The 24,928-nt window shown below is 35.4% G+C and overlaps 1 non-coding gene across 1 annotated transcript; it reads left to right on the top strand.

Moving 5' to 3' along the window:
- The first annotated feature begins 5,264 nt into the window (after positions 1-5,264).
- On the top strand, positions 5,265-5,372 carry LOC112730843 (small nucleolar RNA R71). The gene has a single exon (XR_003166649.1). It is a non-coding gene; the product is annotated as a small nucleolar RNA R71 (small nucleolar RNA).
- The last annotated feature ends 19,556 nt before the right edge of the window (positions 5,373-24,928 follow it).

Here is a 24,928-nt window from a genome sequence, read left to right as displayed (position 1 = left end):
TTTAACTCCAGACTGCAGCGTAGAACTGGTGTTCAATGCTCTTTTGCGTCATCTAAACTCGGCCAAAGTATGGACTATTATATATTGCTGGAAAGCCCTGAATGTCTACTTTCCAATGCAATTAAAAGCGCGCCATTTTGAGTTCTGTAGCTCCAGAAAATCCACTTTGAGTGTAGGGAGGTCAGAATCCAATAGCATCAGCAGTCCTTCTTCAACCTCTAAATCTGATTTTTGCTCAAGTCCCTCAATTTCAGCCAGAAAATACCTGAAATCACAGAAAAACATACAAACTCATAGTAAAGTCCAGAAATGTGAATTTAACATAAAAAACTAATAAAAACATCCCTAAAAGTAACTAGATCCTACTAAAAACATACTAAAAATAATGCCAAAAAGCATATAAATTATCCGCTCATCACAACACCAAACTTAAATTGTTGCTTGTCCCCAAGCAACTAAAAAATCAAATAGGATAAAAAGAAAAGAATATACTATAAATTCCAAACTATCAATAAAACATAGCTCCAATCAGATGAGCGGGACTTGTAGCTTTTTGCCTCTTGAATAGTTTTGACATCTCACTTTATCCATTGAAGTTCAGAATGATTGGCATCTATAGGAACTCAGAGTTCAGATAGTGTTATTTATTCTCCTAGTTCAGTATGTTGATTCTTGAACACAACTACTTTATCAGTCTTGGTCGTGGCCCTAAGCACTACCATCGGATACATAAATGCCACAGACACATAATTGGGTGAACCTTTTCAGATTGTGACTCAGCTTTGCTAAAGTCCCCAATTAGAGGTGTCCAGGATTCTTAAGCACACTCTTCTTTTGCTTTGGACCTTGACTTTAACCGCTCAGTCTCAAGTTTTCACTTGACACCTTCACGCCACAAGCACATGGTTAGGGACAGCTTGGTTTAGCCGCTTAGGCCGGGATTTTATTCCTTTAGGCCCTCCTATCCACTGATGCTCAAAGCCTTGGGATCCTTTTTATTTACCCTTGCCTTTTGGTTTTAAGGGTTATTGGCTTTTTGCTCTTGCCTTTTGGTTTTAAGAGCTTTTGGCTTTTTCTGCTTGCTTTTTCTTTTTCTTTCTATTTTTTTCGCTATTTTTTTTCTTCTGCAAGCTTTGTATTCACTGCTTTTTCTTGCTTCAAGAATCATTTTTATGATTTTTCAGATTATCAAATGACATGTCTCCTTGTCATCATTCTTTCAAGAGCCAACATATTTAACATTCATAAACAACAGCTTCAAAAGACATATGCACTGTTCAAGCATTCATTCAGAAAACAAAAAGTATTGTCACCACATCAATATAATTAAACTAAGTTCAAGGATAAATTTGAAACTCATGTACTTCTTGTTCTTTTGAATTAAAACATTTTTCATTTAAGAGAGGTGATGGATTCATAGGACATTCATAACTTTAAGACAAAGTTACTAAATACTAATGATCATGTAATAAGACACTAACATGGATAAGCACTTAACATAAAGAAAACGAAAAACAGAAAATTTAAGAACAAGGAATGAGTCCACCTTAGTGATGGTGGCGTTTCCTTCTTGAGGAACCAATGATGTCCTTGAGCTCTTCTATGTCTCTTCCTTGTCTTTGTTGCTCCTCCCTCATTGCTTTTTGATCTTCTCTAATTTCATGAAGGATGATGGAGTGCTCTTGATGTTCCACCCTTAATTGTCCCATGTTGGAACTTAATTCTCCTAGGGAGGTGTTGATTTGCTCCCAATAGTTTTGTGGAGGAAGATGCATTTGAGGCATCTCCGGGATCTCATGGTGATGAGCTTCATGTGTCTCTTGAGATCCATGAATGGGCTCTCTTGTTTGCTCCATCCTTTTCTTAGTGATGGGCTTCTCTTCCTCAATGGGAATGTCTCCTCCTAAGAAAGCTTCAGCTGAGTAACATAGATGGAAAATAAGATGAGGGAAAGCTAGCCTTGCCAAGGGGGAGGACTTTTCGGCTATTTTGTAGAGTTCAAGGGAGATGACTTCATGAACTTCTACTTCCTCTCCAATCATGATGCTATGAATCATGATGGCCCGATCCACAGTAACTTCAGATCAGTTGCTAGTGGGGATGATGGAGCGTTGGATGAACTCCAACCATCCTCTAGCCACAGGCTTAAGGTCCAGTCTTCTCAGTTGAACCGGTTTGCCTTTTGAGTCAATCTTCCATTGAGCTCCTTCCACACATATGTCCATGAGGACTTGGTCCAACCTTTGATCAAAGTTGACCCTTCTAGTGTAGGGGCGTGCATCTCCTTGCATCATAGGCAAGTTAAACGCCAACCTCACATTCTCCGGACTAAAATCTAAGTATTTCCCCCGAGCCATGGTGATATAATTCTTTGGGTTCGGGTTCTTACTTTGATCATGGTTCCTAGTGATCCATGCATTGGCATAGAACTCTTGAACCATTAGGATGCCGACTTGTTGGATGGGGTTTGTTAGAACTTCCCAACCTCTTCTTTGGATTTCATGTCAGATCTCCGGATACCCATTTCTCTTGAGCTTGAAAGGGACCTCGGGGATCACCTTCTTCTTGGCCACAACATCATAGAAGTGGTCTTGATGAGCTTTGGAGATGAATCTTTCCATCTCCCATGACTCGGAGGTGGAAGCTTTTGTCTTCCCTTTCCCTTTTCTAGAGGATTCTCCGGTCTTAGGTGCCATCAATAGTAATGGAAAAACAAAAAGCTTATGCTTTTACCACACCAAACTTAGAATATTGCTCGCCCTCGAGCAAGAGGAGAAAGAATAGATGAAGAAGAAGAAGAAATGGAGGAGAGGGAGAGAGAGATGTGTTTCGGCCAAGAAGGGGAAGAGAGGGTTTTTTGTGTGTGAAAATGAAGAAGAATGGAGAGCTTTATATAGGGAAGGGAGGGGGGTAAGGTTCGGCCATAAGAGTGGGTTTTGGGTGGGAAATTGATTTTGAATTTTGAAGGTAGGTGGGGTTTATGAGGTAGGTTTATGGGGAAGAGTGGATGGATGTGAGTGGTGAAGTGGTGATAGGGAAGAGAGATTGAGGTGATTGGTGAAGGGTTTTGGAGAAGAGTGTTTATTGGGAAGAGAGGATGAACATTGAGAAGAGGGAAGAGAGTGAGTGGTGGTAGGTGGGGATCCTGTGGGGTCCATAGATGCTGAGTTGATCCTGTAGGGTCCACAAATCCTGAGGTGTCAAGGATTTGCATTCCTGCACCCATTAGGCATGTAAAATGCCTTTGCATGCAATTCTGGCGTTGAACGCCAGCCAGATGCTTGTTTCTGGTGTTCAGCGCCAGCTTTTCTTCACTGTGCATTTCTGGCGTCTGAACGCCAGGATGCTACTTGTTTCTGGCGTTCAACGCCAGAAACATGCTCTGTTCTGGCGTTGAACGCCAGACAGATGCTCCTTACTGGCGTTTGAACGCCAGTGAACTCCTCCTCCGGGGTGTGCTGTTTTTTAATGCTGTTTTTTATTTTTCTTCAGTTTTTTCAGTTGTTTTTGTGACTCCACATGATCATGAACCTATGAAGACATATAACTAATAAAAATATAATTAAATAAAAATTAGGTTGCCTCCCAACAAGCGCTTCTTTAATGTCAATAGCTTGACAGTGGGCTCTCATGGAGCCTCACAGATGTTCAGAGCATTGTTGAGACTCCCCAACACCAAACATAGAGTTTGACTGTGGGGGCTCTGGTTGACTCTGTTTTGAGAGAAGCTTACTGTGCCTCTTTTCCATGTTTAGAGAAGGATGTCCTTGAGTTTTAAACTCAAGGGAGTCCTCATTCAATTGAAGGACTAGTTCACCTCTGTTAACATCAATCACAGCTCTTGCTGTGGCTAGGAAGGGTCTTCCAAGAATGATGGATTCATCCTCATCCTTCCCAATATCCAGGATTATGAAATCAGCAGGGATGTAAAGGCCTTCAACCTTTACTAACACGTCCTCTACTTGTCCATAAGCCTCTTTTCTTGAGTTGTCTGCCATCTCTAATGAGATTCTAGCAGCTTGCACCTCAAAGATTCCCAGTTTCTCCATTACAGAGAGGGGCATGAGGTTTATTCCTGACCCAAGGTCACATAGAGCCTTCTCAAAGGTCATGGTGCCTATGGTACAAGGTATTAGGAACTTTCCAGGATCCTGTTTCTTCTGAGGCAATCTCAGTTGATCCAATTCATTTAGTTCATTGGTGAACAGGGGAGGTTCATCTCCCCAAGTCTTATTACCAAATAAATTGGCATTCAGCTTCATGATTGCACCAAGGAACTTGGCAACTTGCTCTTCAGTAACATCCTCATTCTCTTCAGAAGAAGAATACTCATCAGAGCTCATGAAGGGCGTAAGGAGGTTCGATGGAATCTCTATGGTCTCTAGATGAGCCCCAGAGTCCTTTGGTTCCTTAGAAGGAAACTCCTTATTGATCACTGGACGTCCCAAGAGGTCTTTCTCCTTGGGATTCACGTCCTTCTCCTCTCTTCTGGTTTTGGCCATGATGGTCAATTCAATGGCATTGTACTCTCCTTTTGGATTTTCTTCTGTATTGCTTGGGAGAGTACTAGGAGGGATTTCAGTGATCCTTTTACTCAGCTGGCCCACTTGTGCTTCCAAATTTCTAATGGAGGACCTTGTTTCATTCATGAAACTTACAGTGGCCTTAGATAGATCAGAGACTAAGTTTGCTAAATTAGAGGTATTTTGTTCAGAGTTCTCTGTCTGTTGCTGAGTGGATGATGGAAAAGGCTTGCTATTGCTAAACCTGTTTCTTCCACCATTATTAAAGCCTTATTGAGGCTTTTGTTGATCCTTCCATGAGAGATTTGGGTGATTTCTTCATGAGGGATTATAGGTGTTTCCATATGGTTCACCCATGTAATTCACCTCTGCTATTGCAGGGTTTTCAGGATCATAAGCTTCTTCTTCAACAGATGCCTCTTGAGTACTGTTGGATGCAGCTTGCATTCCATTCAGACTCTGAGAAATCATATTGACTTGCTGAGTCAATATTTTATTCTGAGCCAATATGGCATTCAGAGTATCAATTTCAAGAACTCCCTTCTTTTGAGGCGTCCCATTACTCACAGGATTCCTCTCAGAAGTGTACATGAACTGGTTATTAGCAACCATGGCAATGAGTTCTTGAGCTTCTGCAGGCATTTTCTTTAGGTGAATGGATCCACCTGCAGAAGTATCCAATGACATCTTAGCTAATTCAGACAGACCATCATAGAATATATCCAGGATGGTCCATTCTGAAAGCATATCAGAAGGACACTTTTTGGTCAGTTGCTTGTATCTCTCCCAAGCTTCATAGAGGAATTCACCTTCTTTCTATCTGAAGGTTTGAACATCCACTCTAAGCTTGCTCAGCTTTTGAGGAGGAAAGAACTTGGCTAAGAAAGCCGTGACCAGCTTATCCCAAGAGTTCAGGCTATCTTTGGGTTGAGAGTCCAACCACACTCTAGCTCTGTCTCTTACAGCAAAAGGGAAAAGCATGAGCCTGTAGACTTCAAGATCTACTCCATTAGTCTTAACAGTATCACAGATCTGCAAAAATTCAGTTAAGAACTGAAAAGGATCTTCAGATGGAAGTCCATGGAACTTGGAGTTCTGCTGCATCAGAGAAACTAATTGAGGTTTCAGCTCAAAATTGTTTGCTCCAATGGTGGGGATGGAGATGCTTCTTCCATGTAAATTGGAATTAGGTGCAGTAAAGTCACCAAGCATCCTCCTTGTATTATTATTATTTTCGGCTGCCATCTCCTCTTCCTGTTCGAAAATTTCTGTAAGGTTATCTCTGGATTGTTGTATTTTAGCTTCTCTTAGTTTCCTCTTCAGAGTCCTTTCAGGTTCTGGATCTGCTTCAACAAGAATATTCTTGTCCTTGCTCCTGCTCATATGAAAAAAAAGAGGGACAGAAAAATAATAATAATAGGGATCCTTTTTGCCCAAGTATAGAGGTTCCCTTATGTGAGTAGAAGAAAAGAAGAAGAGGAAAAACTCGAACACAGAGAGGGGGGAAGTGTTCGAATTTTTGGATGGGAGAGAAGTGTTAGTAGATGAATAAATAAATAGAAGGATATGAGAGAGAAGGATTTTCGAAAATTATTTTTGAAAAATGGTTAGTGATTTTCGAAAATTAAAAGAAGAAATAAATTAAAATTAAAATTTGAAATAATTAGTTAATTAAAAAGAAATTTTGAAAAAGAGGGAGGGATTTTCGAAAATTAGAGAGGGATAGTTAGTTAGGTAGTTTTGAAATAGATGAGAAACAAACAAAAAGTTAGTTAGTTAGTTGAAACAAATTTTGAAAATCAAATTTGAAAAGATAACAAGATAACAGGTTAGAAAAGATATTTTAAAATCAAATTTTTGAAAAAGATATGATTGAAATTAGTTTTGAAAAATATTTGATTTTTAAAATCACAATTAATGACTTGATTCACAAGAAATCACAAGATATGATTCTAGAACTTAAAGTTTGAATCTTTCTTAACAAGCAAGTAACAAACTTGAAATTTTTGAATCAAAACATTAATTAATGAGAATATTTTCGAAAATTATAAGATAAAATTAAGAAAAGATTTTTGAAAAATATTTTTAAAATTTTCCAAAATAAATAAGAAAAATGAAAAAGATTTGATTTTTGAAAAAGATTTTGAAAAAGATAAGATTTTTAAATTGAAAATTTGATTTGACTCATAAGAACAACTAGATTTTAAAAATGTTTGAAAAAGTCAATCCAAATTTTCGAAATTTATGAGTGAAAAAGGGAAAGATATTTTTTTTATTTTTGAATTTTCAATGTTGAAAGAGAAAAATATGAAAAAGACTCAATGCATGAAAGTTATGGATCAAAACAATGAATGCATGCAAGAATGCTATGAATGTCAAGATGAACACCAAGAACACTTTGAAGATCATGATGAACATCAAGAACATATTTTTTGAAAAAATTTTTATGAAAAGAAAACATGCAAAACACCAAAATTAGAAATTTTTCATGTATAGACACTACGAATGCAAGAATGCATATGAAAAACAAGAAAAGACACAAAACAAGAAAATATGAAGATCAAACAAGAAGACTGGCCAAAAACAACTTGAAGATCATGAAGAATACTATGAATGCATGAATTTTCGAAAAAATGCAAAGAATTTTTAGAAAAAATGCAATTGACACCAAACTTGAAATTGACCCAAGACTCAAACAAGAAACACAAAATATTTTTTGATTTTTATGATTTTATGATTTTTTTTATTTTTCGAAAATTAATGTGAAAAAGAAAAATAAGGATTCCAAAATTTTTAATATGAATTCCAAGAATCTTGCACTCTTAGTCTAAAGCTCCAATCTGAGGGTTAGACATGGCTTAATAGCCAGTCAAGCTTTAGCATGTAATTCAGGTGGATCAGGAACAGCAGCAGGTGGATTAGCAACAACTAGCTTGCTCTTGATAATGTTGGGTTGGAAGCCCCAGTCTAAATGAATTTAGACACGGCTTTACAGCCAGTCAGGCTTCAACATGCTTCATGAAACACTAGAATTCATTCTTAAAAATTCTAAAATAATTTTCGAAAACTGATGAGAAATTTTTGAAAGATTTTTTTATTTTGAAAAATTTTTTGAAAATAAAACAAAAAGAAAATTACCTAATCTGATCAACACGATGAACCGTCAGTTGTCCAAACTCAAACAATCCCCAGCAACGGCACCAAAAACTTGATACATGCAAAATTGTTACTCAGATTAGGTTGTAAAATTTGTTGTTCATTCTCTCCCTGGCAATGGCGCCAAAAACGGGTGCACAGAACCATGGTCCAAACATAACTTCACAACTTCGCACAACTAACCAGCAAGTGCACTGGGTCGTCCAAGTAATAAAACCTTACGTGAGTAAGGGTCGATCCCACGGAGATTGTTGGTATGAAGCAAGCTATGGTCACCTTGTAAATCTCAGTCAGGCGGATATCAAATAGTTATGGAGTTTTCGAAAATAAATAATAGATAGACAGAAAATAAAGATAGAAACACTTATGTAATTCATTGGTGAAAATTTCAGATAAGCGTATAGAGATGCTTTCGTTCCTCTGAACTTCTGCTTTCTTGTTGTCTTCATCCAATCAGTCCTACTCCTTTCCATGGCTGGCTTTATGTAAGGACATCACCATTGTCAATGGCTACTTTTCATCCTCTCTGTGAAAATGGTCCGATGCGCTGTCACTGCATGGCTAATCATCTGGAGGCATCACCGTGGTCAATGGCTGCATCCCATCCTCTTGTGAAAATGGTCCAAATGCTCTGTCACAACACGGCTAATCATCTGAGGTTCTCGATCATACTGGAATAGGATTCACCCTCCTTTTGCGTCTGTCACTACGCCCAGCACTCGCGAGTTTGAAGTTCATCACAGTCATTCAATCCCAGAGTCCTACTCGGAATACCACAGACAAGGTTTAGACTTTCCGGATTCTCATGAATGCCGCTATCAATCTAGCTTATACCACGAAGATTCTGATTAAGAGATCCAAGAGATATTCATCCAATCTAAGGTGGAACGGAAGTGGTTGTCAGGCACGCGTTCGTGGGAGGATGATGATGATTGTCACGTTCATCACATTCATATTGAAGTGCGAATGAATATCTTAGAAGTGGAATAAGTTGAATTGAATAGAAAAACAGTAGTACTTTGCATTAAATCATGAGGAACAGCAGAGCTCCACACCTTAATCTATGGAGTGCAGAAACTCTACCGTTGAAAAATACATAAGTGAATACAAGGTAAGCATGGCCGAGTGGCCAGCCTCCCATGGAGGTCTAGAGATCTAAAAATGATCAAAAGATGAACTAAAAATCATAAGATGTCTAATACAATAGTAAAAAGTTCTATTTATACTAGACTAGCTACTAGGGTTTACAGAAGTAAGTAATTGATGCATAAATCCACTTCCGGGGCCCACTTGGTGTGTGCTTGGGCTGAGCTTGAATGTTGCACGTGTAGAGGCTTCTTTTGGAGTTGAACGCCAAGTTGTAACGTGTTTTTGGCGTTCAACTCTGGTTTGTGACGTGTTTCTGGCGTTTAACTCCAGACTGCAGCGTAGAACTGGCGTTCAATGCCCTTTTGCGTTGTCTAAACTCGGCGAAAGCCCTGGATGTCTACTTTCCAACGCAATTGGAAGCGCGCCATTTTGAGTTCTGTAGCTCCAGAAAATCTACTTTGAGTGCAGGGAGATCAGAATCCAACAACATCAGCAGTCCTTCTTCAACCTCTAAATCTGATTTTTGCTCAAGTCCCTCAATTTTAGCCAGAAAATACCTGAAATCACAGAAAAACACACAAACTCATAGTAAAGTCCAAAAATGTGAATTTAACATAAAAAACTAATAAAAACATCCCTAAAAGTAACTAGATCCTACTAAAAACATACTAAAAATAATGCCAAAAAGCGTATAAATTATCCGCTCATCAGTGACGAATGTCAGAATAGAATCCATGATCCCAAGCCTTGCGTTTAAATCCGCCTCTGTCTTGATCTATATTTTTCCATCCGGGCAGTTTAGAAAGTAGATTCTCACCCTAGTGACCAAACGTTTTCCGAGATCCATTCAATTGAACATGATACCAATCCGTGCACTTCAAGTTGAAGCGTGGAACCTTATTGAACCTTGTACACCAGCTCTGAGCACGAGCCATTTCCCTCTTATTCTTAAATCCACAGAGAGCTCTAAGCTGGCCATCTGTTTCAAGCAAACCATATTCAAGTGAAAAAGTAAAGTTAAAGGTTAAGGATTATACCGACTTGAAGCTTGTATTAGGCGGTAATGGCCTTGGGGTAGGTGTTTCTGGTGGTTCTGTAAGTTCTTCTCCCTTGTGCTCTTCTGTGAATTCCTCCACTTCCTTGTAAGGTTCTTCAAATGCATCTGAGTCCTAGTCAAAGTCTTCTATGTCTTCCTCATCACTTGAGTCATAGATTGGAGGTTGAGAGAAATCTACCTCCACGTCATCTTCGTATTCACTTGGGGAAGATTCTTTGATCTCAGAGAATTCACTTGCAGATGCAAGTTCATTACTAAGAGAGCTAGACTTGTGACTATCATCATCAAGGGAATTTATGTCCTGGGTTATTCCGTCTAGTTCTTCATAAACAACTTGCCTTGGGAATTGTGCAATATCCTCCTTAGCATCAACTGTAACATCCTTGACGGAGTTCTCCTCAACTCTGGATTCCCATGGAGGTTCAGCGTCTCCTAGATCTTCAACCAACTCTTCTTCTTGTACAATGACAGCTTCTTCTACTTGTTCTAGTACGAATTCATGCTCTGTCTTGTCCACTGGAGTTTCTAGTGTCTCCTTCATGCTACGCTCTTCATTAGATTGTCCACATGGGGCTGTGGTTGATCCTTGAATGTTCGCGCATCTAGAAGCTAATTGAATTACTGCTTGCTCCAGTTGTCGAATGGTTGTTTGAAGTTTATTTACTGTTGCCTTGAGGCGAACCTCTGATTCTCGGGGTGATGGATTTGGACATGAAACATAGGGAAGTGGTGGTGTTTGGGGGTGATTGGATTGGAACTAGGGTAGGAAAGGATCATATGGTGGCGAATGGTGAAGAGAAGCTTGTGAGTGTGGTGGTTCGAGGTTATGTTGAAAGGATGGTCTATAGGCACGGGGTGGGGCTTGTTGGTAGTTACAAGGTTGTCCACCATATCTATCAGCTGGGTATGCATTGTAGAATGGTCGTTGTCCATGATATCTTGGAGGGTGTTATTGCCTGAAGGATTGATTAGATCCTCTTGGCTCCATCCATCCTTGATTGGTCTGACCTTGATGCATATTCTTGCTGTAACTTCTATTTTCTTCAACAAAGTTAGAACCAAACTCAAAGCGAGAGGGGTGAGAATTCATGGTAGCAAATAAAAATAAAAAGGAGAAACAAAAATAAATAAACAAGCAAAAGAAAAATATTTACAATAACCAATAATAAGGCACACGTTAGCAGTTTCCCGACAACAGTGCCATTTTGACGAACAGGATTTTTGCCAGTAAAGAATGTCATAAAAACAGTCGCGTTGTAGATATAGTTTTTAAACCAACAAAAATCCCTTTCGTGCAAACGTTTTGGTTGTCACAAGTAACAAACCCCTTTAAAATTGATAACTGAGTATTTAAACCTCGGGTTGTCTTCTCAAGGAACTGCAGGGAAGTATGTTCTTATTATTGATTATGGAGATTTTAAATTTGGGATTTCAAGAATGAGGAACAAATATGACAAATAATTTAAATGGCAATTAAAAATAAATAAATACTGTAAAGCAAACTTTTGGCAAGGTATGAGAAATTAAAGGTCCTATCCTGGCTATCCTTATCAATGATGATAATAATTGAAACTTAATTCTACTTCGTTAGCCTTTACTAATATAGAGGAAGGTCAAGGGATTAATTGGTTTGATCTTCGGATCCTATTTATTTCCTAAGAAAAGATTGGGATTATTGAAGTTCAATTCAATTAACAAGATAACAATTATCAATCGTGTTTGAGTTTGACAACTCCTGAGTTACTGATTTCTTAACCAAAACCAAAAGGGGAAGTAAATCTACTGGAATAAAAATGTCTTCAGAGTAAAAGCAACAATAGCATAAATAAAAGAAATCAATATTAAACTGAAATACCTCAAATAACATTAATAAAAGAGTGATCTGTAACATGAAGGGATTCATAAAGTAACTTGCAAAAGTAAATAAAAGGAATATTGAACCTGGTCAAAAGAGATAATCCTGAAAGCGAATAAAAATCCTAAATCTAAATCCTAATCCTAAAAGAGAGAGGAGAGAGCCTCTCTCCAAAACTAATTCTAATTCATGGAAAGTAAAAATTGGCGAGCTCTCCCTGAATGGGTGCATTCCCTCACTTCATAACCTCTGGTCTATGCCTTCTGGACTTGGATTTGGGCCAAAAAGGGCTTCAGAAATCGCTGGGAGCGTTTTCTGCAATTTCTGGTGCGTGGCCTCTGTCACGCGTCCGCGTGGGTCACGCGGTCGCGTCGTTCGGAGCTTTTCCTTACCACGCGGTCGCGTCAGTCATGCGACTGCATCATATGCATTCTGCTTAAGGCGCGCGGTCGCGTTAGTCATGCGGCCGCGTCGCTGTTGATTTGCGCTTGGCACGCGATCGCGTCGTCCATGCGATCGCGTGGATGCCAGTTTCTTCAGAAACTCCGTTTTGCACTTTCCTTCCATTTTTGTATGTTTTCTTTCCATCCTTTAAGTCATTCTTGCCTTAGAGGATCTAAAACTACTCAACACACTAATCACGGCATCGAATGGAAATAAAGGTAATTAAAATAATTAATTTAAAAGCATGGAAAACATGTTTTTCACATACATCACATAATAAGGAAGGGAAAGTAAAACCATGCAATTGATATGAATAAGTGGGTAAAGGGTTGAATAAATCACTCAAACTAAGCACAAAATATATCATAAAATATAGGTTTATCAGACACAAAATAAGAAAATGCAAAGATCAAACAAAGAAGATCATCAAGAACACTTTGAAGATCATGAAGAACATATGCATGAATTTTTGAAAATTTTTAGGACATTAAAAAGATGCAATTGACACCAAACATAAAATTTGACACTAGACTCAAACAAGAAACACAAAATTATTTTTGGTTTTATGATTTTATTAAAAAAAAAATTTCGAAAATTACTTTGGTAAAAAATGAAAAAGAAGAAATTTTTTTTGTACTTTTTCAAAAATAAGAAATAAAAAGCTTAAAAATAAAATAAAATTACCTAATCTGAGCAACAAGATGAACCGTCAGTTGTCCAAACTCGAACAATCCCCGGTAACGGCACCAAAAACTTGGTGCACGAAATCGTGATTGTTCATTCCTTGGTAACGGCACCAAAAAAACTTAATATGCACGTTCATAATCTTAGTTCTTCTTCACGACTTCGCACAACTAACCAGCAAGTGCACTAGGTCGTCCAAGTAATAAACCTTACGTGAGTAAAGGTCGATCCCACGGAGATTGTTGGCTTGAAGCAAGCTATGGTCATCTTGCAAATCTCAGTCAGGCATATTCAAATGGTTATGGTGGGTTGATAATTAAAATATAATTAAAATATAAAAATAGGATAGAGATACTTATGCAATTCATTGGTAAGAATTTCATATAAGCATATGGAGATGCTTTTGTTCCTTCTAAACCTCTGCTTTCCTACTGTCTTCATCCAATCATTCATACTCCTTTCCATGGCAAGCTGTATGTTGGGCATCACCGTTGTCAATGGCTACATCCCGTCCTCTCAGTGAAAATGGTCCAAATGCGCTGTCACTGCATGGCTAATCATCTGTCGGTTCTCGATCATCTTGGAATAGGATCCAATGATCCTTTTGCGTCTGTCACTACGCCCAACACTCGCGAGTTTGAAGCTCGTCACAGCCATCCCTTCCCAGATCCTACTCGGAATACCACAGACAAGGTTTAGACTTTCCGGATCTCAAGAATGGCCGCCAATAATTCTAGCCTATACCACGAAGACTCTGATCGTAAATCAGGAGGCTAAGAGATATGCATTCAAGCTTGTTTTCATGTAGAACGGAAGTGTTTGTCAAGCACGCGTTCATAAGTGAGAATGGTGATGAGAGTCACATAATCATCACATTCATCATGTTCTTGTGTGCGAATGAATATCTTAGAGAAGAAATAGGCTTGAGTTGAATAGAAAAACAATAGTACTTTGCATTAATTCATGAGGAACAGCAGAGCTCCACACCTTAATCTATGTTGTGTAGAAACTCCACCGTTGAAAATACATAAGTGATGAAGGTCTCGGCATGGCCAAATGGCCAGCCTCCTAAACGTGATCAATGATCCCAAAAGATTATTCGGTTCAAAGACCTTTTTGAATACAATAGTAAAAAGTTCTATTTATACTAAACTAGTTACTAGGATTTACAGAGATAAGTAAATGATGCAGAAATCCACTTCCGGGGCCCATTTGGTGTGTGCTTGGGCTGAGCATTGAAGCTTTCATATGTAGAGACTTCTTTTGGAGTTAAACGCCCGGTTGTAACCTGTTTCTGGCGTTTAACTCTGATTTGCAACTTGTTTTTGGCATTTAACGCCAGAATAAGGCAGAAAGCTGGTGTTGAACGCCAGTTTGCGTCATCTAAACTCGGTCAAAGTATGGACTATTATATATTATTGGAAAGCCCTGGATGTCTACTTTCCAACGCAATTAAGAGCGTGCCATTTGGGTTTCTGTAGCTCTAGAAAATCCACTTCGAGTGTAGGGAGGTCAGAATCCAACAGCATCTGCAGTCCTTCTTCAGCCTCTGAATCAGATTTTTGCTCAAGTCCCTCAATTTCAGCCAGAAAATACCTGAAATCATAGAAAAACACACAAACTCATAGTAAAGTCCAAAAATGTGATTTTTATTTAAAAACTAATAAAAATATACTAAAAATTAATTAAACCAGACTAAAACATACTAAAAACAATGCCAAAAAGCGTATAAATTATCCGCTCATCAGTTACGCATTTTAACCACTAACTTTGTTCATTGTGTGATATATTTCTTCTATGATTGTAATCTTAGTTTTGCTTGATTCTTTATTTCCATTGATTGATGTATTGAATTGCATTGAGCATGATTGAGGCCATCTTTGATAAAAGCTTACTTTACCCATATAGCCTTACCCTTGCATCTACCATTGTTAACCCCTTTTGAGCCTTATTTACCCCATTGTTCTTGATATTAGCACATCACAACCTTAAGTAAAAAACTATGATTTACCTTGGATTGCATCCTTAATTAGCTTAGGTTAAAGAAGTGTGTTTCATGTAAGTGGGGGAATCTTTTGGGAAACATTGGTAGGGAAAGAAAATGTTCAACTTGGGTATTTCATTGAAAACTTTGGAAAATGGGTACACTCATGTATGAGCTACTAGAACCGTATGCATTTCACTTGAAAAAAAAATCATCATCATCACGAAAAAGGGGATGAAAGTTACCCCTAAGTGAAGAAAATCAATAAGAAATGCATATGTGATACGAACGATAAGCCATACGTGAGTGTTTGTGGGAAAAAAATAATGGAAAGTTAGAATTGCATTTGATTTTGATTCGGTTGATATAAGTTGAGTTGGATACCTAAACTAATCAAGGACTCAACCATTTTAGTCCACTCAGCCATATCTACCCCCACATTGACCTTAACCTCATTACAACCATATGAAGTCCTCATGATAATTGCATCCATGCATCACTTGTGTTGATTGTTTGATGAAAGGCAAATCCTTGAAAACATGATTAGAGGAGACTTGAGTGATTGAAACCCTAAACACCGAGTGATTAGAGTGTATGCATACCTAGTGAGGGTTCAATTACTCAACTCTATGTTTCCATGCTTCTTATCATGTATTCTTGCAAGTTTCTTCGCTTCGATGACTTGAATCAATTCTCTATATTCTTGATTTAATTGGATCATTTTCTTGCTTGGCCCTACTTGTCTATACTTGCTTGGAAACTTGATTATTTGTTTTCACCGATTTTATATAGATAATATAGATAAATAGATAGATATATGGTATTTGCATACTTGCATGCATATAGGTAGTTGCATTGAATAAGTTGATTACCCCCTTTTGATCACTCTCCTTATTGGTTTAGCATGAGGACATGATGTTGTTTAAGTGTGGGGGAGTTGATGAGTCCATACTTGATGGTATATTTCAACTCACTTTGAATGAATTTTAGCATATGAACTCACACTTAAGCACCAAAATAGCATACTTTTGTGCTTGATCCCTAATTTGATCTTAAATGTAAAAACATGCAATTTTGTGCATTAATAGAGCAATTTAATCCCACCTTTGTGCCATTCGATGCCGTGATATGGTTTGTGAATGGTTTCAGGCCTTGAAAGCAAGAATGGAAGGATAAAAGTGGAAGAAAACATGTACAAGGGAGAAAACATGAAGAAAACAAGGAAAAGCACACACAGTGAAGTGTGCGTGCGCACAGCCTTGCGTGCGCGCGCACAGACAAGAATTTCCATGTACATGTGCGTACGCACAGGTCAATTTTCGGCCGCGTGTGCGGACGCACGCATCTGTGCGTTCGCACAGGTCCCTGCACGTGGATTCATTAATGAAGCACGTGCTGCGCGAATTTGGAGGCCCTTGGCTTATTTTTAGAAGGCTGAAATGCTATTTTGGAGTGCTATATAAAGGAGACTTCAACACTTATCAAGGGGGAGGATTGGAGCAATTTTTACATAGTTTTCATAGTAATTAGGAGTAGGACTAGTGTAGAGTAGATAGCTCTCCTAGGGTTCATCCATTTTCATTGTAGCATTTTATAGCAAGCTTTGATCTTTCATTTTACTTCTTCAATTGTAAGTACTCTAAATTTCCTCTTTAATTCAAGCACTTTTACTTCCAATTCCTTTTGGTTCAAGTTACTTTGTTTATATTGCAATTTTGTGTTTCTCGAAGTTTTAATTAATGAATTTTACATTTCATGCTTCCTTTCTGTTTGATGGCTTGTTTATGTTTGGTTTTTTTGATAGTTGGTTATAGTTTTACAATTTACTTTGCAAATTTCTATGGTTCACTTTTATGCACACAAGGTGTTTGTGAAAATGCCAACTCTAGATTTTGAGTAGATTTCTCAACCTTGGCTTGTGGTTTGTGTTCCTAGGATACTAGAGTCATAATGTCCGACATTTGGTGGTAATTCTTGGGTAGTTAGTTGACTCTTGTTTCCATTGTCGCTAGCCTTTTATCAACTAGTTTGGTAAGTTGGTTAGGATTTATGGATTAAGATCAATTATGCTTGCTTGACTTACTCCTCGATGGTTGGGGTTGACTAGGCGAGATTGACTCATGACAATTACCATAGTTGTGGTTATGGCAATGATAGGATTCCTTGGATCCTCACTCCCAAGTCAAGGCTCTTTAACTGCATTTTCACTAGTTTTGATCCTATTTACCTTTGCTTGCATCAATTTCCAATTTTGATCATTGTTTAGTTATTTTATCGCTTAGTTCTTTTAATCTTTTGTTCTTTGGTTACCAAACTCCCTTTTTTCCCTATTCACAACCGAAAGAAGTAACATTTCATTTGCATTCCTAGAGAGAATGACCCGAGGTTGAATTACTCTCGGTATATTTTGTATTAAATTTATTATTTGATGGTGAGAATTCATTGTTGGTTTGGACTTTGCTACAAACGAATCGATTCTTAATTCTGAGCCGTACAAGAAATCTCATTCTACCAAGAATTCTGTGAATGGCCAGAGGTTGAAGCACTATCTTGGAGGCGAGATCGATCGCCAGAGGTTCCCTCATCTGCTAAATTAGCAGAACCGACCGTCAAGCTAGTGACGTTAAAGAAGCGCTTGTCGGGAGGCAACCCGATAATTTTGTATCCTTAATTACTTTTCGTAGTAGTAGTTTTCTTATTTATTTGATTTTATTGAGTTTTTACTGTTTTTCTGATCATGCAACTATTTTAGAACAGCAACTGGACACTTCCCTAAAAAAAAAAAAAAAAGAGCACACGACGCGCAAGCATCGCTGACGCGTACGCGTCATATGTGTGTGAGTGAAAAATAAAAGTGAACAGAGAGTTGAGCAGGAGTGGCGCTGGAACTATGCTTTGCGCACAAACAAGACCGCGCGTACGCGTGCGCGTCGTTTGCACTTTTTGCCATCCACGCATGCGCGTCACTGACGCGTATGCGTAACCCTGAAAATCGGCGTAAATGGGTGTTTGGGCAGAGAGTTGTGCTGGCTTGGGGCTGGAAGTGTGCTAGAAGCATCAACTTGATCACGCGTATGCGTCCCTTGCACAAATGGCCATCCACGCGTGCCCGTGCATGACACGCATGCGTCATATGAAAATTTTGGTTCCCAGGCCACGCGAACAGAGAGTTGTGCATGCGTGCAGCCGCCTTCGCGCGATTTGCACAAATCAAGGGCACGCGTACGCGTGCCTGACGCTCACGCGTCACTATGAAAATTGCGCGACCCACGCGTACGCGTGCTGTACGCGTACACGTCGCCAGTGCCGCACACCTCCACTAGTGCGTTGTCTAGTTTTTAATTTTCATTATTTCTCTCTCCCAACTCCTAATTCTCTTTTGATCTTTTATCCCTTTCTTCTTCTTTCATCATAATATTTATTTCTTTTTGTTTTCAGTTCTTCTTTGCTTGAGGACAAGCAAACCTTTAAGTTTGGTGTTGACGCTTCGCTTATGGGTTTTATGTTTATTTTTATGGTACCAAAGGGAAGCGAATTATCTTCACGGAGGAGCACAACCTGAAGAATAAAACGACCACTAAAATAACTGAGGTGGTTGAGTTCCTTTCACTCTTTATTCCTTCCCGCTTTTACTATGTTATGTTCTGGTTTTCTGCTATTTTGCTCTGTTTACTACATGATCATTTATTAGTTAAATTCCTAGATTCTAGTTTAGTTTTCTGTTAATTTGCTTTAATTCTAAAAGATGCCTCATGTATTACTCACTGAGCTTGAAATCAAAAAGAAAGAAAAAAAGGGGGTGTAATGCATGAGAAATCGAGTTTATATTGAAGAGTAGTCTTATTCACTTAAATGTGGTGGTATTTTCTATGACTCTGAATGCATGACATGAACAGTTCATATTTAAATTTGAATCAAAGAATGTTGATGTACAAGGAACAAGGATTTAGAGAATTATTATGACTTCTCTGAAATAAATAAAAATTTAATCCTTGAAGCAAAACAAACAAAAAAAAAGGATATAAAAGCAAGGTCCAAGGTTCTAAGCATCAATGACTAGGGAGGTTAGACATGATTAAAAGCTCAAAGAGTTGTTTCCCTAGTCACATGCTTGTGGTGTTCTTGTGTCAAGTAATCCTTGAGACAAAACATTTAGAGTCAAGATCAATTGCAATTAATAGAGTATGCCAAAGGCTTTGGGCACCACTGTCCAGGAGTAACTGAAAGGAAATCAGAACTTAAAGAGAGTTCCCCAGTTAAGTGCTTGTGGTGTTTCTGTGTCAAGTGAAGCTTGAGACCAAACATTTAAAGTCACGGCTAGGCTCAAGGTGCAAAGCACCAAAGAAAAAAAAAGAATCAAAGAAAAATTGCTGAGTTCAAGGGTTAAATTGAGTTACAAAAGATCAGAGAATTCATAATATTATCTGGATTCTAATTCCGAATGACACTGACATCCTTCTGATTCAAAGGAGAGTGAAATGCCAAAATTATTCAAGATTGCAGTTGTAAACCCCACTATAAGAAAAGACATGAGCTTAATCGAACTCTCATTCTCATGCAAATTCACATCCTAAGCCTATATTAGTTTTGGTTGCTTGAGGACAAGCAACAATTCAAGTTTGGTGTTGTGATGCGTGAGCATCTTTCCTATCTTTTCCTAGTGAATTTGTATTTAATTTGTTGAGTTTAATCAAGAATTAATTATCTTTTAGCTACTATGGATGCTACGTTGAGTCTTGTGCAATTCTATTTATTTTAGGTAGCATTTAGCTGGATTTGATGGAGTTTCTACAGCACAAGAATTAAAGAAGATGACAGCGAGGAGCGACGCGCACGCGTATCTGACGCGTGCGCATGATTTGGAGCTTTCCATGGCGACGTGTGCGCGTACCTGACGCGTACGCGTGAAAAATGAAGTTGCTCAGTGACACGTGCGCGTACTTGACGCGTACGCGTGACACACGAAGAAGACAATCGACGCGTACGCGTGACTGACGTGTACGCGTGACATGCGCCACGTGCAGAAAATGTTGGGGGCGATTTCTGGGCTGTTTTTGACCCAGTTTTCAGCCCAAAAAACACATATTAGAGGCTGCAGAATTGAGGACTCAGGGGAACACTTCCCGTTACTTTCCAAGTTAAGCGTGGACCCTACGAAGCAAGTGGTCCCCATCCATCAATTGAAGATTTGCTGATTATTTAATTAATTCTGATTTAAACTTAATGTTTATTTTAAAAATAGGAAAATATATTATTTTAGTTTTAGAAATTAGATTTTAAATTTAATTAGGATTAGATATAAAAGGGAAAAGGAACTTCCCTTCTGGGAATCCCATTCCATCTCTACCAAAATGCATTTTATCAGAATCCTTGTTTTCTATTGTAAGGTTAGGAGCTATGTCTATTGTATAGATTGATACTATTATTTTTCTATTTTAATTCATGTATTGATTTATATTTCAAGAATTATTTTCGTTCTTTGTTTTATGAATTTGGGTGGAACGCAAGTATGACCCTCTTTCTAATTGAGTTCTTGTATAACTTGGAAAAGCTCTTTACTTAAACAACAGCTTGAAAATACATTCTCCTAAATTTCTAGTTTATCTGAATTTAACGGGATACGTGACATATAATCCTCTTATATTTGGATAATTAGGATTTCTGTGGCATATAACTAGAATTGAACTTCACCCTCTAATTAGAATTAATTGACCAAGGAATTGGCAGTTAATGAGAATTAAAGGAGACTAGGAAGGTCTAAGAAATTAGGGTCTAGTCACATATAGTTTGCCATGAATTGAATCTTGCATGATTAAAATAGTTAATAAGAAAATTCAATTCGGAAAATAGATAACTCTGAAACATAACTGCCTTCTCCATATTTTATTCCCAACCTATTCACCTGTCTGTCTTCAAACTCTGAATTTATTATTTAATGCTTTTTGAACTCTCAAACACTATTTTTTGCTTATCTGACTAAGCCTATCACTCAATTATTGTTGTTTGATCTATCAATCCTCGTGGGATCAACCCTCACTCACCTGAGGTATTATTTGATACGACCCGGTGCACTTGTCAGTTAGTTTGTGGTTAGAAATTCCGCACCAATTAGGATTCGAGAGAGAGGAATTGGGTACTAAATAGAAAGAATAAATTTCTTTTATATGATGGATTTTTGTGTATGTATAAATATAACCGAAAGCAATCTTAATTTGTTTTAAATTTTAAATTAAAAATTATTTAAAATTAATTAATTGACTATAATTTAATTTTAATTTCAATTTAATCCTTATTGTACACATTGTACACTATATACATTCACTCCTCATATTTTCTCTATTAATTTAGATATTTCTAAATACTTATCTTAAATATTTTTAAATACTTAATTTATTTACTTAACTTTTAAAATTTTTTATTTAATATCTAAATATTTATTTTTATAAAACAAGATCATACAAAATTTAGAAAATTGTAAAAATATGTAACATAATCAGTATGTATATATGTTTTCTATTTTGATGGTTCTTTATCCTTGACACAAATACATAATTAATTAGAAAAAAATAATGGCGGCGTCATATAATGACGTGATATTATATTTCTACATTATTAACCCCCGAGTTCTTTTAACTAACTGTCACATTTTGTAAGACTAATTACTAAAAGAAAAATATTAGATATTAATACTTTTTATTAATTAACCAATATTTTAGGTCAATATTTTACTTTTATATCATTAGAATTTTTTTTATAATTTAAAATTTAAATTTATTATTTAAGACTTAACTTTATTATTTAAGATTTAACCAACCCTACTAGAAAATTAGTTATTACAGACGGATATTTTCGACGAATTTTATCCCATTGAATACAGACAAAATTTCAGAGAAATTTTTTATCGGAAAACAAAAAAAAGAATTAGCATAAATTACGGACGGAAAAGAGAATCTGTCGATAATTCTGTCGGAAAATTAAATAATAAATTTTTAATAATTCTAATATTTATTTTAATCACAAAAATTGATATTATTGAAAGATAAAATTAAATTAAAATTTATTTCTATATATCGTTTTTGTCCTCAACATTTTCGTCCTATTTAAATTCCTAACGTTTCAAAATCGTCTCAATTTTGTCCTGCCATCAATTTTGTTAACGGATTCCTAATGGTAGGATAAAATTGAACCAATTTTAAAACATTAAGGACTTAAATAGGACGATTAAAACGTTAGGAACAACTTTAAAACTTACCCTAAACGTTAGAGACAAAAACCATACTTTATTCTTTAAAACAATTTTCCCATTGCTACTATGGACCGTGGTGGCATTTTTGTCGCCTAGGAGGCGCACCTTCTAGATGAAAGTTCCTTGCCATTTGACGCTTCTTTTTCAATTTTCCAACAGTTTTGGTGTTTTCACGTTGGAGGTTTCAGGGTATGGAGTTTTCATGTTAACGTGTGTAGATAGCAATCATTACTTCTTTTATTGAATTACTTAATATATCAACTTCGCGTAGTAACAAATATTTTTTTAGGAAATTAAAGTCTTTTTTTTTTTATGTGTTTTGTGATTTCATTCGTATATATAAAATATATATAATTATATATTAACTTTTATATATTTGATGTATATATAATAGTTTTACTATTATTTGAATAAAAAATTATATAATTTTTTAAAAATAAAATGAATAAAGTATATTATATATTTATCATCAGTTCAAGCCTTAACAAGAATAAAACTATAATATATATCATCCTTTTTATTTAGACAATATATATAAAACCTAAATGAATATGAGTTATTAGAACATAATTTTTATGTTCAACTTTTACAGAATCTTATAGAAATAATCTTATATGATTAGTTGATTATTATTCAATGGTTAAATCCATAAAAGATATTTTTTTAATGAATATATAAATAGTATAACTTTAGTGAAATTAACTCTTATATATTTATATATAAATATATATAATTTAATTTATTTTTAATATATATTTTTATATTTTAATTTATATTTTATGTTAATAATAAATTTTGGTAATTGATTTCAGTACCTAATTAAGCATAAGTATATCCTAACTTTTATATAAATAACCGTATGGGCCCCGGTAGAGAGCAACAAAAGCATCTAGAATGCAAGATCCTTTATATATATAAATTAGGAAAATTTTCACATGTTCCATTTACTTTATTGGTATAGCGTTGTAACAGGTACGATACGGTATCCGGTCAGGATTTTGTCTTCACGTGTGACGCGTAATTCCAAAATCATCCTTGTAATTTTAATAGAATGACGCGAGGGGTAGTGAATGAGCAGTGACTATGTGGCTAAATGATGAAGAGAGATCATGGGCTACGTTAAAGTTGGCTTTGATTGGCTTGCACCTCATGGACTTGCTTGGTGCAGGTAGTATAATTGAGAGTGAACAAAAACCGTTATTTCAACTATGGTTGAGCTTTTTTCATGCTGGAACAAAGAAAATTTTTTTAAATAAATATTTTATTTTATTTATTAATATATATATATATATATATATATGACACAATTTACATTTTTTATATCCTATTACTTATCTAGTAAAAAAAATATCTTATTACTTATTTCATTTACATACACAAATTTTAAATAAATAAAATGAATATATCGTGATATATGAAAATTGACATATTCATAATTAATTTGTTTACACAGTAAATAAGATATTCAAGAAATATAGTGACAAATCTAAAAAATTTTAAGAGTAAGAGCAAAAATATATACATTAAAATAAATTTTGTTGAACATTGTTAATTATACTAAAAATATAATGGAGATATGAAAATTAAAAAGTGTTAGTGAATACTTTCAATCTTAAAATACTATTCATTATATATAATTTATAAAAAAATATTTTTGTTATTTCTAAAACTTAAACTTAGAACCTCTTAATTAAATTATAAATAACTTATCATTCTTACTAATTTTACTTTTATTTACTTTTATGCATATTTAATAATAAAAAAATAAATTAATTAGCATATTAACATCTATTGATACACTAATATTTATAATTTAAAACTAGAATTATATATAAATATCAAAAAAGCTAAACCTGTATATAAAAAATATGTTTATATAAAATAATAGAAATTTAATTTACAAATATTTTTCTTTTTTTAAATAATTAAATTTTTATATATTTTTTAATTTAATTTTGATATACTGTCAGATTAAAGATTTTATGCATCTATTTAATTATGTATTATAATTAAAAAAATTATTTTTTACATTCATCACATAAATAGTTATTTAAAAGAATAAATGTGATTAAATGATTATGTCAAATATACATATTTACGTGTACACTAAAATCAGCCACCAGTATAAAATACATGTTAAAATATAAATACACATTGAAAATAAATTAAACCACACGTATATTTATACACAAATACATTAATAAATGATTTTAATAACTAATTTTAGTGTACAAATAATATTTTTATATTTTAATATATCGAAATTAACTTCTATATTTTTAAACAATTGTTCTACTACATATTATAATTTACAAATATTAATTACCTCCCATTCAATTGGGAAGTTTTTATCTATATACATATGATAAAGACTATTTTGGAAATAAAATAAACAAATATTAAAAATTACTAAAATTTATTTATTTATTTATTATTATTTAGTTATTAATTCAATTCTTTAATCTAATAGTCTAACAATATACTTTATCCTATACTTTTAAATATTAATGGCCAAAAATAATAAACTCTGATAGTCCTCTAGTATTTTTTATAAAAAGAAATACATTAAATTTATCTTTTTCTAATTTCTTTTATTATATCAAATAATAATTTTTATATTGTTAAAAATATTATTTGGTTAAATCTCACTTTTTCAATTATACCGATATGATAAAGGAATACTTATTTTTTTTAATATCAGAACGAACAAAAAATTTTATGTTATAATGTATTATAATACTTGTGTAATACTTGAAATAATAGGACCAAAAATGATAATTTGAATAGTTAATAATATTAGACTAGTCTAATGACAACTATTTTCTTAATTTAAACACTAATATATATTTCATCACAAAATCTAAATTAAACCACTACGTACACTAGTCTA

Source organism: Arachis hypogaea, chromosome 12, assembly GCF_003086295.3.
Source record: "Arachis hypogaea cultivar Tifrunner chromosome 12, arahy.Tifrunner.gnm2.J5K5, whole genome shotgun sequence".
Taxonomy (NCBI): domain Eukaryota; kingdom Viridiplantae; phylum Streptophyta; class Magnoliopsida; order Fabales; family Fabaceae; genus Arachis; species Arachis hypogaea.
This window is presented reverse-complemented; position numbering and strand designations above follow the sequence as displayed.